Genomic DNA, 15,427 nt, shown 5'->3' with positions numbered 1-15,427 from the left:
ACGCACTCATTGAATGCTTAAGTCAAAGTTAAGGATAAGCTGTTGATAAATCTCAGTTTTATTTGTTTAATGCGAAGTGACATGGACCAGGAACAAAAAAAACAACAAAAAACAGACAAAACCAGTGACACAGAATAGGTGGAAACACTGACATTTAAATTGGGCCAGATGCAGATAGTAATTTTGACTCATATTATTAGACGGCTTTGCATGGCGCAAATCAGATAATAAGAACAGATATTCTAAATTGTCTACATTTATAAAAGTATATATTCTCGGAAGTATTATATTCTCTTAATTAATTGTATCTTGGGTGTAACATACCATAAATCAATCAGAATGTCATCTTTCATTCCCTTTAAAGTCAACTATGTTTATAACATTTGGTGAACTGCGAATACTGTATGATGGTGGATTTAGCAAGACATTGAACAGTAAGATGTACCTCTTCATGAAAAACCTGCTCTTATATTTTTAGTGTCTGATTTTTTAAAAGGGCTATTTTTCATATTTTTCAAAAAATGTGTGTTGAAATGGTGACATTTGAATGAATCCAATTTTTGAATCATATTGAAAAAAATAGTTTAAAAAAATAGCCCAATTTACTCATTCCCAACAAGAAGATGAAAAAAGACAGTGATTCCCACAGATGTATTGAATATCCTGAAGATTTTCGGATGTAGCATCCATGCTGTCAAATGTTTTTTGTTTCCTAAAAACGACTAAAAAACAAAGAATCTGAATTAGAAGAGTCTGATCCCTCACACACGAGTTATGTGCTAGCAGCTGCTGCCACTAAAATACAGGCAGACTGAAATTGAACCAGTTCCTATGGAAACTGTAGGCACTTGGCTAATGCTAGTGAGTGGCTAACTAATGTCATTCTGTCATTTATCTCAACAGTGTTTGTCAGTGGAGTCCAGTGTAACGTTTGCCTGACGTGTCCATAGGACTTGTTGTTTGAGTGTCTCTGACTTTGTGTCACCCTTCTTGCTGTTTGTCATTTTCACCTGGCTTACTGAAGAAAACTATTGGCTTAAGCCAACATCAGAACAGCTGCACAGAAAATGTTTATCATTGTCAATTCAACTGCAGGACCAGAATGTAGGCTAAATAAAGAAACTGATTAGATTTTTGTATCCTTGTTTGATTTGTATGATTGATGGTTGCACAGTATAGCTCCCAATTCAATCTATGAAATATAGGCTGAACTATGTTCTGTTTTATATCCCAAGTAATGATCCATATTATTTTCTTACGCAGCATGTGTCGAAACACCTTAAATCAACTCCACCAGCATTTTAAAAAGTGGTGCCTTATGTTCCACTTAACAAATAAAAGCTGAAAAACAAGTGTTATCTGCAACTTGAAGATATACAGCGGATCCATTAGTCCTCTAAGATTCAGATACAAATTAGTTTGTGGACGCACAAAAGAGACAGAAAGCAGCCATTTTATCTCCAAGCATCCACATGCAAGCTAAGGTATTGTGGGATAGCTACCTGGTCAGTAGTAAGTACCTGTTGATGAAGGCTATCAAAATTTAAGGACATTTATTGAAGTATTATTGTCATATTTGTCATATTTGAAGAATATTTATAATCAAACCCATTCAATATCGTAACAAGCAATGGGTTTGGGACACAAATAATAATTTCATACAATAGTTTCCTGGATTGAGGTTGCATTTTGCATTGAGAAAGGAACAAAATGAGTTCCAGTTCCAAAACTGTGTTTTACAAAAACACAGTAGTCAATCAGTTATATCTTGTAAAAAAAAAAACTGATACATACTGTATTAAATTTTGTTGCTCTGATACTGTACCATACTGTACTTTAACATGAGACAGAAAAAATGAAAAGATTATATTTGTACATATGTATGTTTGGTCACATTTACACTTTATTATTTCCCTTTTAGGAAATCGGGCATCATCCCTGAAATTGTGACGATATGAAAATTCTGCTTTTGTGAGAAAGGCAATCCTGAATTTGAGAACTGGAGTGTGTCAGGCATACTATAATTATTGGCAGTAAAGGTCACTCAATTTTAGGGAAATGCTATTCATCACTTAAAGCATTTCACACAACGCAAATGACATTCAATAAGACAGACACTAGCCATGCATTTACATTTACATTTTTGTCATTTGGCAGATGCTTTTAATCCAAAGCGACTTACAAGTGCAAAGGTTCTACCACAAGTCAAAGCATCACATCCAGAACTAGGAAAATAATATATGCATATCTACACATTTAAATTTCAATTTGAAGAAAAATGCAGCTGCAGATTTGTTTTTGTTGCCAATTGAAAAAAGTGGAAAACTGGAAACCACTACATGTGCATCCATTACAGCAGAGGTGTGTTTCAGCACAAGAGATACATTTCAAAGTCTTTCATTGGCTAAAGAGTTCATACACCTTGTTCTCTAGGCCTTAATTGGCTTCTGATTGAAAGGAAACAACAAATACCAGACACTGCGGCTCTCCAGGACTGGAGTTTGACACCCCTGCATTACAACCATTGGTAACTGTAATGCCAGATAAGGTACAGTTACCTCACACACAGTAAAGCACATTCAGAAAAATCTATCAGCAAAATCCAAATGACCTGGTTAGTTTTTTGCAGCTAAAGTACATTGACTGTTAAAGTTAACCAAACAAGCTTCTACAAATACTACCCCATGGTACAATGTGCCTCTAGCACAGACAGAGAGAACTGGAGAATAAACATCCTCACAACAGGAAGCAGCACCGTCCAACACAAAACCCATCGGCGAAATCCAGGTAACTTGGTTAATATTAGTCAAACAACATGAATTCCACTAGATATAAAATGAAGTACATAGAAGGGGGAAAAAAACACAAAGGACAGAAAGAATCCCTTAATACGGCCCAAAATGGTTTATATCAAACTCTGCTCAGTCCTTAGCCCTTAGGGGTGGATTCGCCAAAGAATACTGCTTCCTCTGTGACTGCAGAACAGCAGCAAACACCCCCAAAAAAATCATCTCGGGATTCGCACAGCACTCGCAGTGGCTCAGAGATAATTAGAGTAATTAAGAACCATTATCTCCTGATAGCAACACAGCGTGCCTTAGAGGTTGATATGTATGCCATTTTCTGCATGCATATGTATTTCTGGCATGTTCCTGCAAAAACGCAAGGGGGAGAACTGCCTAACCGTGGCTCATTAAAGTTTGTGACTAATTAACAAATCACTGTGCTATTAACCAATTAAAAGCAAGAAGTCAAAACTATGAAGAAAAAAAAATCTGTGATGCGTGCAGAGAATGTTCTTTGTACACTGAATTTATTATACTTTTTCTTTTTCTGCTGCTGTAGCCTATCCACCTAGAGGTTTGATGTGTCACCTTCCTGTCAGCTTTGACCAGTCTGGCCCTTCTCCTCTGACCTCATTAACAACGTGTTTTTTTCCCACAGAACTGCTGCTCACTGGATTTTTTTTTGTTTTTTTTCACCATTATTTAACTCTAGAGACAGTTGTGTGTGAAAATCCCAGGAGATCAGCAGTTTCTGAGATACTCACATTTCTTCCCCATTCATTAATTTGATCTTAAAAAACAGCTTAACCTCTTGACCATGTCTGCATGCTTTTATGCATTTAGTTGCTGCCACATGATTGGCTGATTAAATATATGCATTAACAAGCTGGCGTGCTCACTGAGTGTATATACACACACATAGTTTCTTGACATTTCCATTGACATTAGTGTCTTAATTTTATATGTGATTAATTCAACACTTGTCTCCTTAACATAAACTTTCAGGCTTAAACCCCTCCCACTGAATGTCAATCTTCATCGTACACATGGTTCCTTAATTTTAAATTCAATCTGCCATGTCTTTTCTTCCCCTGTTGGGAATTGCGACTGTGGGCTTTGTTAAGCTTTTTTTTCAAGGGCTGTCCTGATGAGCTAAGAGTAACTGATGACTTGTTTGACTTGCTTCCCAATGAAGGTGAGATCTGATTCAAGGAAGGCAGCCAAGTTTATGTCTTCCTCCGACTGCTGCAGCCACACAAGATAATCACGATCCTAAATTCCCATTATCTGTCTTTGCTCTCCTTTGAATGTATTCACCAACCTCTCACCTGAAATCTTTTATCGAGCTGTCAGTCAGTGAAGCCATTTCTCATGACATGATGTGCCCTTGCCTAAGATGGCTTATTTTTCAGCTTCAGCTCGCTGAATGGCAGAGGACCGAAGATAGACTGATTGCTATATCCTGAATTGAATAGGTGTTATTGGACATAAAAGCACATCCGGTGCCAGGCTATATATCCAATGTAGCAATCTGTGCCCATTATCTTCATTCTAAGTAGCTTTTAGAGCATCTATGTAATAACAAAAATGTACGAAGTACTAAGTGCCACGAAGGTACATTTGACTTTCTCGGTCAAGATGAGATAATTTCAAATGACTCATTTGTACCAGCATCAGAAATGTATATTGACATGGGTGGGGGGATTCGCTCTTAGGAAAGAAAAATGGCTCCTTAAAAAGGAATGGGAAAGATACATCACCTTAAATTACAGCAGATGCTCTTTCGCAGAATAGCATGCAGTATCAGAGAACATACCTAAGTACATTCACACGAACATATGAGCCGCAGTGACGTGGAACAACAGCCCTAGGGCAGAAACACAACCTTAGTTCCCAAATTCCAGATGATAAAAATGCAAGTGATACTCTCTTCATCTTAATTCAGGAGCTCCTTGCAAGCTAATTACCAAATGGGATGCTATACGAATGCAGCCACTGAAGGCGTGCAACCCTGTTCCACCAGTGCTTCCCATATGTGACCTCTGTCAACCTTGAAATAAGATACTGACAATGTTCCTCTAATCTCATTGACTAATGTCAGTGCATGCAAACTGGTAGCACGGTTTCTTAGTTAATAGATTTCAAAATTGAACCAAGTTACATGACTTCTTAACCGTTTAAGCTACCAATAAAACTAAACAGTGTATTCTATGTACAACACAGAGTACCTTGCTAACTTGGTTGGTTTTTGAATGTTTATTTTTTTATTTTTAATACTGCAGCTGGATATATTTACTCACAATTAGTATGTTGAAATTCAATTAAAAAGTATTTAAATGAGTCTTGAGATTTATAAAGAGGTCAGTTGTATCACTCGGTGACCTTTCTGGATTGGCATTAGCAGATCTAGCTACATTTAATAGTCCCAGCATGGATTAAAGCTAGACATACGTACTTCGAAACATGTTGAACGATTCCCCTTTAACCCTCAAGCAACCAACTTGGGTCATATCTGACCCCAGACATATACTTTTATTGATATCTTCACGGCAATGTACTGTATTTGATCCTTCCAAAATTAACTGACTTTGTCAAGCAACATGTCCTCAATAAATCAATTTTTTTTCCAGTTTTTCTGTCTTAATTTGGAGTGATGTGATGATTAGGTGAAGCACGGATGGTGCAGTGGGTAGCACTGCCGCCTCACAGCAAGGAGGTCCTGGGTTCGACTCCCCGTCGGCCGGGGCCTCTCTGTGCGGAGTTTGCATGTTCTCCCCGTGTTCGTGTGGGTTTCCTCCGGGTACTCCGGTTTCCTCCCACAGTCCAAAGACATGCATGTTAGGCTGATTGGAGAGTCTAAATTGCCTGTAGGTATGAGTGTGTGAGTGAATGGTGTGTGTGTCCTGTGATGGACTGGCGACCTGTCCAGGGTGTATTCCTGCCTTTCGCCCAATGTATGCTGGGATAGGCTCCAGCCCCCCTGCGAACCTGTTCAGGATAAGTGGGTTCAGATAATGGATGGATGGATGGATGGATGGATGGATATCCTTTGGGGAGATATATGACCCCAGTCAAAAGCTACATATTCCACCAATACAACTTGATAAAGGAATCTTTATAAGAATCCAGATTTCTGTGGGGACATATATATCAAATCAAGTGATACATACCCACATATTTCTTTGGCAGGTAAAATTATGTTCCACATTAAAATGATTATAAAATGAGAATGAAATGTATTGTACATGTTTAATGACATTTGAATGATCAGGGTTTTTTTTTTTTTTTTTATTGGTATGAAATTGCGGTCATATCTGACCCCATTAGTGTGTGCAAAATATGTTTGTCGCTTGAGGGTTAATACCGTCTTTTTCATTTCATGCCACACCTAATATCGCATGCTCATTTACATTACATTACATTACATTAATGGCATCTGACAGACGCTCTTATCCAGAGCGACGTGCAGTTGATTAGACTAAGCAGGAGACAATCCTCCCCTTGAGCAGTGCAGGGTTAAGGGCCTTGCTCAAAGGCCCCAACGGCTTTGCGGATCTTATTGCGGCTCCCCCGGGGATCGAACCACTGACCTTGCGGGTCCTAGTCATGTACCTTAACCACTACGCCACAGGCCCCCTATAATGTCGCTCATAATGTCGCACTTCCATTGCCTGACCTCACCGCACTGCACTGTATTTTTAAGCAGACATGAGCAGACTGTGACCCCAGAGTCCATAGTCGTGGAACACCAGGGACAGAGTGGGCGATGCCAGCAGCCATCCCACCCTGTCTGCTTCTCATGAAACTGTTGAAGCCAAGCAGTGCTGGGCTTATTTTGTTCTTGGACATGAACCTCCTGGGAAAACAAATGAACTGCTGGAGGAGGTGTTAGTACTCATTCCTCTGGACAAAACAAAAAATCCAATGCCTCAACACAACTGTACCAGACTCTGTTGAAGAAACAGCCTTCTTTCAGAACAGATGTTAAACCAAGGTCCTGGCCACCCATGGTTGTTACATAATCCATGGTATTTAAACAGAAGAGGAGAAGTGCGAATAATCCCCATGTCCGGCTCAAATTCCCACAAAAACGGTGCCTTTACATCTGGCCATCAAATCAGCCCCTGCACCTGATTATCAGCACAATGCCGTGCATTCTCTGCCCACTTTAAGTGCACTGGAGGAATGCTATCTCTCCAGCTGCAGTGCTCCTTGTTCAATGAGGCAAAATGTCTTTGTCTATGGGAGTAAAAAAATCAATAGTTATCCTGTAATTTAGCAAATACTCCATGTACAAGCTGGGAGTACAGTATTTTTATCTTGCTGTTCTAAGCTGTAAGGGTCATTGAGCTGACCTTGGAAGGAAGTAAAGAAAAATAATAATAGAAAGGGTTAATTTAACAATCAGCCCTTTCTCCTCTATGGAAAAGGAGAAAAAAAATCAGAAGCATGTACACACATGCACAGATAGAGAGAATCTAAAAAATGCTTAAATACAGTATATGCTTATCCTTTAATAAGCTTAACTGCATAGTTTGAATGTCTAGGTTTGTGTGGGTATGTGTGTGTGCGTGCAGGTGTGCGTGTGCACATGCAAATAATATGTATGCAGAATCATACCCGTGTTTCTAATCTTTCCAATTTCAATCCGACAAAATATAATGTCCAAAATACTCAGTCTATAGTTCCTCAGTTCCTCAAACCCCTAACTTTACCTGGAGGTCAGGTGAAGACACTCTAGTCAGTCAGTAGCACTAATTGTTCAGTTAATTACCTTGGAGGAAGGAAAACCAGGGCCATATTTGGATTCAAGGGCCAGCTAGACTTGATTATTCCTGGTCTATACAGTAGCAAGATCTCCACAAAACTCCTAATCACACGGGCTTCAGTTCTGCTTCTGCAAACCATCAGAAGAGCGCGTGATTGGGAAACATATCACATAATAACGGTTATCATTTAAATGAAACACAGTGCCAGAAGATTTATTTCAACCATGTTCAATTATAAGGATATCTGACAGGGCTTTCAAACCAGCCGATCTCTGTGCCCAGCAGTCACTCCGAAAAGTATTAGCATAAGTCCGGCTTAAGTCATCGCCACTGCCAATTTACACGATACCATGGCTTATCATGGTTGTCACCACTCATTACCAGCTTGTTGTCGCTTTGTAACCAAGCAGATATGCGCTATGCTCAGCCCATGTGAAAAGAGCATGCCCGTACCTCGCTTCGTTGCAGCGCCTGCTCTTCCATTAAATATGGGAACATGCGTCTCAGCATCTGTCGTGAAACGCGGCTGCTAGAACACGCAGGCAACACGCAGCGTGTTTTTTCTGCTCGAGCAGGGTTTTTCTACCTCTGCACTTTTGACGGTTATTTTTTCCCCCTTTTATGTAGGTTAGATAAACAAGATTAACATAAGTGTGATAGCTATGCAAAAACGTACAGTCTGACACAGGTAACAGAATCTGTGCTTATGGCTTTTGTCTGTGTTTACACATTTGGCACTGGAATTATTTACTTTTTATAGTCGTTTATTAGTTCTGTGCTGTATTTCCTAATAATCTGCATTTTGCCATGGATGATGATACATGGCAATGCATTCCTAAATACAATCATTGTTATTAATCCATTCCAATCTATTCATAGCCATGGATATATCACTAAAGCAATTCAGATTAAGTACCTTGCTAAAGAGTACAACAACAGCTGGGAATTGAAGCCCACTTCCATACCCATTATAGTACACTGCTGCCCACATTATTATTATGTGCTATTTCTGCCACTATTAGGAATAGAGTAGCCGATTTTACTATCATTGTTCAATGACCAACCATGCTGTCGGAAATAACTGTAAAAACACTCATGAACGTCTCAGTGGTAAGCACATGGTCAGGTATATTATCCCAGTGCACACTGTCATTAATGACTTAGTGATTAGCACAGCATACCTGCACTAGCTGTCATTAATGACTTAGTGATTAGCACAGCATACCTGCACACGCTATCATTAATGACTGAGTGATTAGCACAGCATACCTAGGGGGCGGCCTGTAGTATAGTGGTTAAGGTACATGACTGGGACCCGCAAGGTCAGTGGTTCGATCCCCGGTGTAAGATCCCCCACAATAAGATCAGCACAGCCATGGGCCCATGAGCAAGGCCCTTAACCCTGCATTGCTCCAGGGGAGGATTGTCTCCTGCTTAGTCTAATCAACTGTACGTCGCTCTGGATAAGAGCGTCTGCCAAATGCCATTAATGTAATGTAATGTAATACCTGCACACACTATCATTAATGACTGAGTGATTAGCACAGGGTTATCCTGACAATGACCACTGGCAGAGGCATGTAGCCAGTAAAAATGGAATACAGAACGGAAAGTTGCTTTTTAAACAGCAAGCCTTATTTCATTATATGTCAGTTAATCAAATTAAAAAAGGCTTAATGAGAGCTCAGCGAATATAAAAGAATAAAGGAGTAATTATCATGCAGGCAATAGCAATGATCCTTCTTTTTCAATGAGAAGAAAGAGCCCATAGCGTCTGCTTCAATATTATCAATATACATGTCCTGAACTGGCCACCATTTCCACCATTAGTCAGGCAGCAATTTGACTTGTTTTTGTACTCCAATAGAACCTCATCACACCAATCCCTGAGGAAAATCACATACTGTACAGCACAGCCCTGACAGGAAGGCAAATCTGTCAGTGCTATGCATAGTCATAGTTATATGACAGAAGTATGCATCTCTTACAGGCTCCTATTTGGCAAGAGACAAATAAGGAAGAATTGATCTAAAAGGTCAGTATAACACTCTACAAATCCATCCCAGTTGCTCTTTCAGCAATAAATGATTTTTAAATATAATCTCGGGATAGTCTGGCATTACAATCAATAAACATATTTGCTGATAGCATAGCATAGGATATTTCAATATTCCCCGTCAATTATGCAAAACATTTTTTATTTGTTTTACCAATGCCCCCACATGAATGAATAAATAATGATAGTTATGTAGATGCACCTAACCACATTGCGGGAACCTAACCCACACACTTAACACTCTGGGAAGAATCCATGGCCCCACCTACCCCTGTGAGGTTACAGCATGTAATCCAGACCACTCTGCAACCATATACTCTAGTAAAACAGGTCATCTGCTTTTAGGCACAATTGTTAGAATTAAGGTAAATTAACAGTTGTCAAAGTTAATATGCAAATGTTAGATTTAAGCAGCACTTTGATGAGTTTCGCAGCCACCAAAATTGACTTGTGTCCATGGAGGAAAAATGTATTTGTATAAATACAAATGCTTTTACTTTATTTTATTTTTTTATGTAAACACTGATTGAATCCAGGTCTGTCTGCAATCTATTCTTATTCCGGTTATATTACCACATAATTTCTGCATGATTTGTCCCTGGGATGTTTGTTTTTGTGTTACATCCCACACACTCAAGTTCAACTGATTGCAAATTAACCTTGAAATTTGACTACATTTCAACAATATTATCACCCCTTTATCCTGAGCTGAAAGAACGGTTGCCGTTGTTGTTTGATGCTTCCATTTTAGCTGCGGTTTTCAGCTGAATGCTGATGCGCTGGTATGGACCGAGCTGTGTCCATGCCCCTCTCCCTCCTGCCGCTCCACTCATATGCATTTAATGAACCTCGCTATGATGGCCTTGCAAGTCACTCTGGATACAAACATCAGCACAATAAATAAACCAGAAATAATAATGGATAATTTAAAAGAAAAAGTAACTTTTAGTTACTTCTAGCCACATATATTAGGGAGAGAGAGAGAGAGAGAGAGAGAGAGAGAGAGAGAGAGAGAGAGAGAGAGAGAGAGAGAGAGAGAGAGAGAGAGCTAGCAAGCATGTGCTTGTGAATATATATAAAGAATCAAATATTAGTCTCAAAAGCTATTAAACAAGTTTAACAGAAGCTATCTTCAGTGCTGATGGATAGGATGTATAAAGAAATGTAAGCTATGTAACGGCATCTAAGTGGCTAAAATGTAAATTAAAACGAGGAAACCAGTTCAATGCTGCTGGTTAGCAGCAATATTTCCATGCCAACTGGACTCTCATCTCAGCATGGCATTGGCCACTGGACTGTTTCCTAGGAGAAATGAAATTGCCTCTGCTTTGACACGGGATACCAACTGCTGCACTGCAAACCGCAGCAATTCGCCGTCGCAGCCCCGACAAATAATCTGTTTCCGCAGCGGCCAGAGAACCGTAGGGAGATGTAGTGGGCCCGCATCCCTCGCTTCCCCTCTCCCAGAAGCTTTGAGAACTCAAGCAGAAGAGGACAGGAACCAGCGTGCTTTAGACCCATCTGCGGTGCGACTCAACATTCGTCTACTGCTGTGACGGGACCAGTACGCCTCACCATCAAATATACAGCCACAGCCATTACCACACCATCGCTTATACACTCATATCCAGTGTAATGCAGTTGAGGGATCGGGGGCTGGCGCAACACGTGCAGTCCTTACATCCCCCACCCCGCAGTGCCGTGTGTGCCCTATTCGGAACGAATAAAAAACTAAACAATCCCCTCTAAAAATTGTTTCGTTGGAAAAGGGGTTCCGAAAGACACCGTAATGGTGTCAACTAAAATGAGATTTAGAGGGAGAAAAACAAGTGCCGAAATCAGCTCTCAAACCACAGGTGGTGCAAATCAAACAGGCTCAGCACATTAATCAATTAACAAGGAGGTGGCTCTACCCACCACCCTCAGACCACGGAAAGCAAATCCAGACTTGAGAAAACAACGGTTTCCCATTTGATAGCCACAGCCACCCATAACACAGTAGGGCGATCTGGGGCTGGTGTAAGCCATGCAGTGCAGTGCAGTGCAGTTGGAGCTTGACTGTCACTTCTCTGTGAGTCTGCCTCTGTCTCCAAAGAAAAAGGCCTGATTGTTGGTCTGATAATGGCCAAGGATACAGTGTAAACATTTCATATTCAGATGCCTTAGGGAAGGTCATCCTAGTAAAATAAGAAGGACTTATTTTGCCGAAGCTTTGTCAGTGTCACATCGAGTGCAGGCAAACAACCACTTCTAATCCTGTTCTGAAAACAGCAGAACGTGTGTCAATCAACACATGAACACAAACACACACCCACGCACACGCGCGCGCGCACACACACACACACACACACACACACACACACACACACACACACACACACACACACTAATAATTTAACCCATTGTCATGAACACAGTAATTATATAAAGTACACACACAGCAATTCTCAGAGCCAACAACTGTGCACCATCTATTGGTAAATTAGAAAATTGCAGTTGCCTCAATGTGTCTTGGGGACACTTTTGTTTGATTTTTCATCAGGCTCAACCATGATGTCACTTTCATGTAAAATGTTTTATTTCTATTATCAGCATCGAACTGCCTGTCTGTGTGGTGGCGCACACATACACGCATGCGCGCAACACATAAACGGTACTGCGTTACACTCCACTAATGCTAAATGCATTGTCCATCTTAACAGTTTCCCACAGTAAATGGATGACTATACAGAAATTATTAGGGGTCTGGACACTCACTACTGACACTGCAGTTGAAACAACCAATGTAGGATAACGGTGTCTTTTCTTTCTTTTTTCACCTGGAGTCCCGGACTGATGCTATGCTTCTTTAAGAAATAAAACAATAAATATATCTGACTGGCTAAGTTAAACAACGAAATGATAATTATCTTAGAAACCGCTGGAAATGAAACACTTTGCCATGAGATGGGTTGATATAGCACAGGTAAAAAAAAAAAAAACATGTTAGGAAGAAGAAACGTTGCAAATAAAAGATTAACTTTTACTATCTTGAGCTCCCTATGCTGTCTTTCTTTATTTTCCATCATAAAATGATAAACACGCTTCAGGGGAAAAACATCTGCATAATGCCCTACCGCCTGGATGCCAAATCAATCTCCACGGTGCCGTCCCCTCGCAGATCTCAAACGCACTTCAGTGGGCTAATGTGAACGGACACGAGCCGAGACTCAAGCCTGGAAAGCACTGGGAAATCCGTAAGGAGACGCCGCACACCTTGCGACTCCGCCAGCTCCACACCGCGGCTCTGCTCCTTTACAGCATAGCCTTTTGAAATGTCAGCGTCGTCCTTAATTTCTGAGCTGAGCCCGGGTTTAAATTGTAGGCCATCGTGGGAATACATACCCCAACGTTGCTGCAATTCATTTATTGACATTGCCATTGATGCTAATAATACACGAATTTGGAAAATAAAATATTGCTTGGAGACGGTGACTAACTCATGCATTACTAGAAAGCGAGTGTTTGGGCTTCTTAGGGCGCGGATCTGATGCGAGTTGACACTCTGCAATGCATTAAATCAGAGTACTGGGCTGAAGGATTTGACATGCCGACAAGTTATGAGGCCCGTTACAAATGCCAAGGTAGTTGCATCGACACACTAGTTGAGATCTAACGGGCGCAATTTGATCACTAGCATATCCTATGCGCTTGCGATGTTGGTGTTTACCAAACGCCTCGGTTTGAACTATTCTGTTTGAAGTGTATGTGGTGTGTGACTTCAGGAGCAAAATAAATCGTGCGTTTGGAGTTGGCAGCCTGTTTGCGTCATGGATGTTTGGATGGATTGAGAGCACTTCCATTAAGAAATATCAAATATTTAATTCATGGCAAAGAAATAAGGTTATGCAGGCTTCGAGTTGGGGACTACGAGATTTGTGTTTGGTTAGAGAAAGACAAAATGTCACGCAGTTTAATATTATGATAAAATAATAGAACAAGCACAGAAAAATGAAAACAAAAAAAAGTAAAATTCAGACTGTCCCATATGCACTTTAGACAATTCATTATTTTTTTATTTTTTTTTGTGGCTTTAATGATGTAAGTTGTCAAGAATGTACATTTCCATGTAGAATATAATAGGTAGATAATCATATTGGCCTCATGACAGGTATTTTTCATGTGCACTGATTACATGAATTGCTTCTTGAATTTTAGTTAAACAAGCATTTACTCTAACCATAAGAATGGCTCTTGCACAGTGGTAAATAAACTGAAGAGTCTTTGGAAATTTTCCAAAACCAAATATCCAAAGAGGCAAATATTTATCAGATTTGTTTTTCTATTTATCACGCTGAAATAATGCTCATTTGCTCATCAGTGCTCACGTTTGCTTTCGAGATAACAATGCAAATGTTAGCCATACGGTTATCCATTCCATACTCCTCTCAGCTTGCCAAACACCTTGCCAAATAGGGCTGAAACAACTCCTCCACTAGCACTTATGTTTATATTATTTTTTCTTATATGAGATGTCCAAAGATACTTGTAGATTGGCCCGGTGTTTATTGTCACGTTTCATTGAAGATGAGGGCGGGGAGTTGGCTTGCAGTCCCAGAGGGATGTGCAATTGCCTGCAGTCCCAAAGGGAATATGATTGGTCAGAAGGGACAGTTCATTTAGGAGGCTTTCTTTGGCCTGATTGCACATGTGCAGTACCTCTGTTGAGCCAGGTATATGAAGTCTGACTGTGAAAGTGTAATCTTGTGCAATGACAGCACTGTCCAGCTGGCGGGCAACAGGTGGCTGGTCAGCATCTGCTTCATATATAGTTATTACAGTATACGATCTCTCTTAGCCTCTGATTTTTATACCAAAGAATATATGGGTATTATTGGGTATGTATATCTATTATCAGAGACTAACAGAGACTTGCATACCAGCTTCATTCAGCATGGATTTTGGTGGATACTTTATCCTCCATCTTACAAACATGTATTTAGAAGAATCAGCCATGCCCTTCCATGTAGGTGGCAGTTTGTACTGGCAGTTATGGAACTGGGGTCCTTTCACCTAGAGACTGCAAGCTCACTCCCCAAAGGGAACTGACATGGTACCCTTGGGAATAATACCCAACCTGGATTTCTGTTGTTGAATATATCTGGCTAAATAAATGGATTGTTTAAAATGTTGATTAAATGTTATGTAGGTCGCCGAGCGAGAGGGCATCTTCCAAGCCAAACAAGTCAAATGATCCCAGATCAGTAGGGCAACCTTTCTCTGCAGAGACACACAACGAAATGGGAGCCAAACTAAACAATAGATTCAACATTTGTCCTTACATTAACTTTGGCTTTCAAATAAATGCACTTGATTCAATACCATCACATTTTTAAAAGTAATTTTGCCAATTGCTGAAAGTGCAGATCTTTGTTTGATGCCAGGGTTTTTTAATTTTCCCCCTATCTGGCATCAGTGATGCATAGGAATATTATCTCATCGTTTCCGAGGGGTGGATTATCTGAACTCTTCAAGGGGTATTACTATTTTTATACTGAAGGCTGACGTATTGAACATGTAGTTTCGATGTATTATAAAATGTCATGCTTCTACAGTGGGAAAATTTCGCTTAAAATGTTTGAACAGATGAATTATGAATAAATTAGGATGAGAGGTCCACACGCTGCCCTCGCATGAATTTGAATGGGAAGGAGGGGACGCCATGCTAAACTGTTTATTAAAACACGCTGGTATATAAAACAGACTGTGTACACTCTCCAGTAGATGGTTATCTGTCTGCAGAGTGGTTTATTCATGGCATGTGAAAGGAGAATGCA

At 40.2% G+C, this 15,427-nt stretch overlaps 1 protein-coding gene across 2 annotated transcripts in view; it reads right to left on the bottom strand.

The window, feature by feature from the left end:
• LOC133116176 (protocadherin-9) overlaps positions 1-15,427 on the bottom strand; it is a 228,538-nt gene that overhangs the window by 82,640 nt on the left and 130,471 nt on the right. The window lies entirely within an intron of this gene.

This window comes from Conger conger, chromosome 17, assembly GCF_963514075.1.
Source record: "Conger conger chromosome 17, fConCon1.1, whole genome shotgun sequence".
Lineage (NCBI taxonomy): Eukaryota > Metazoa > Chordata > Actinopteri > Anguilliformes > Congridae > Conger > Conger conger.
Note: the sequence above shows the minus strand (reverse complement) of the source record. Positions and strands in the feature narration are given on the sequence as shown.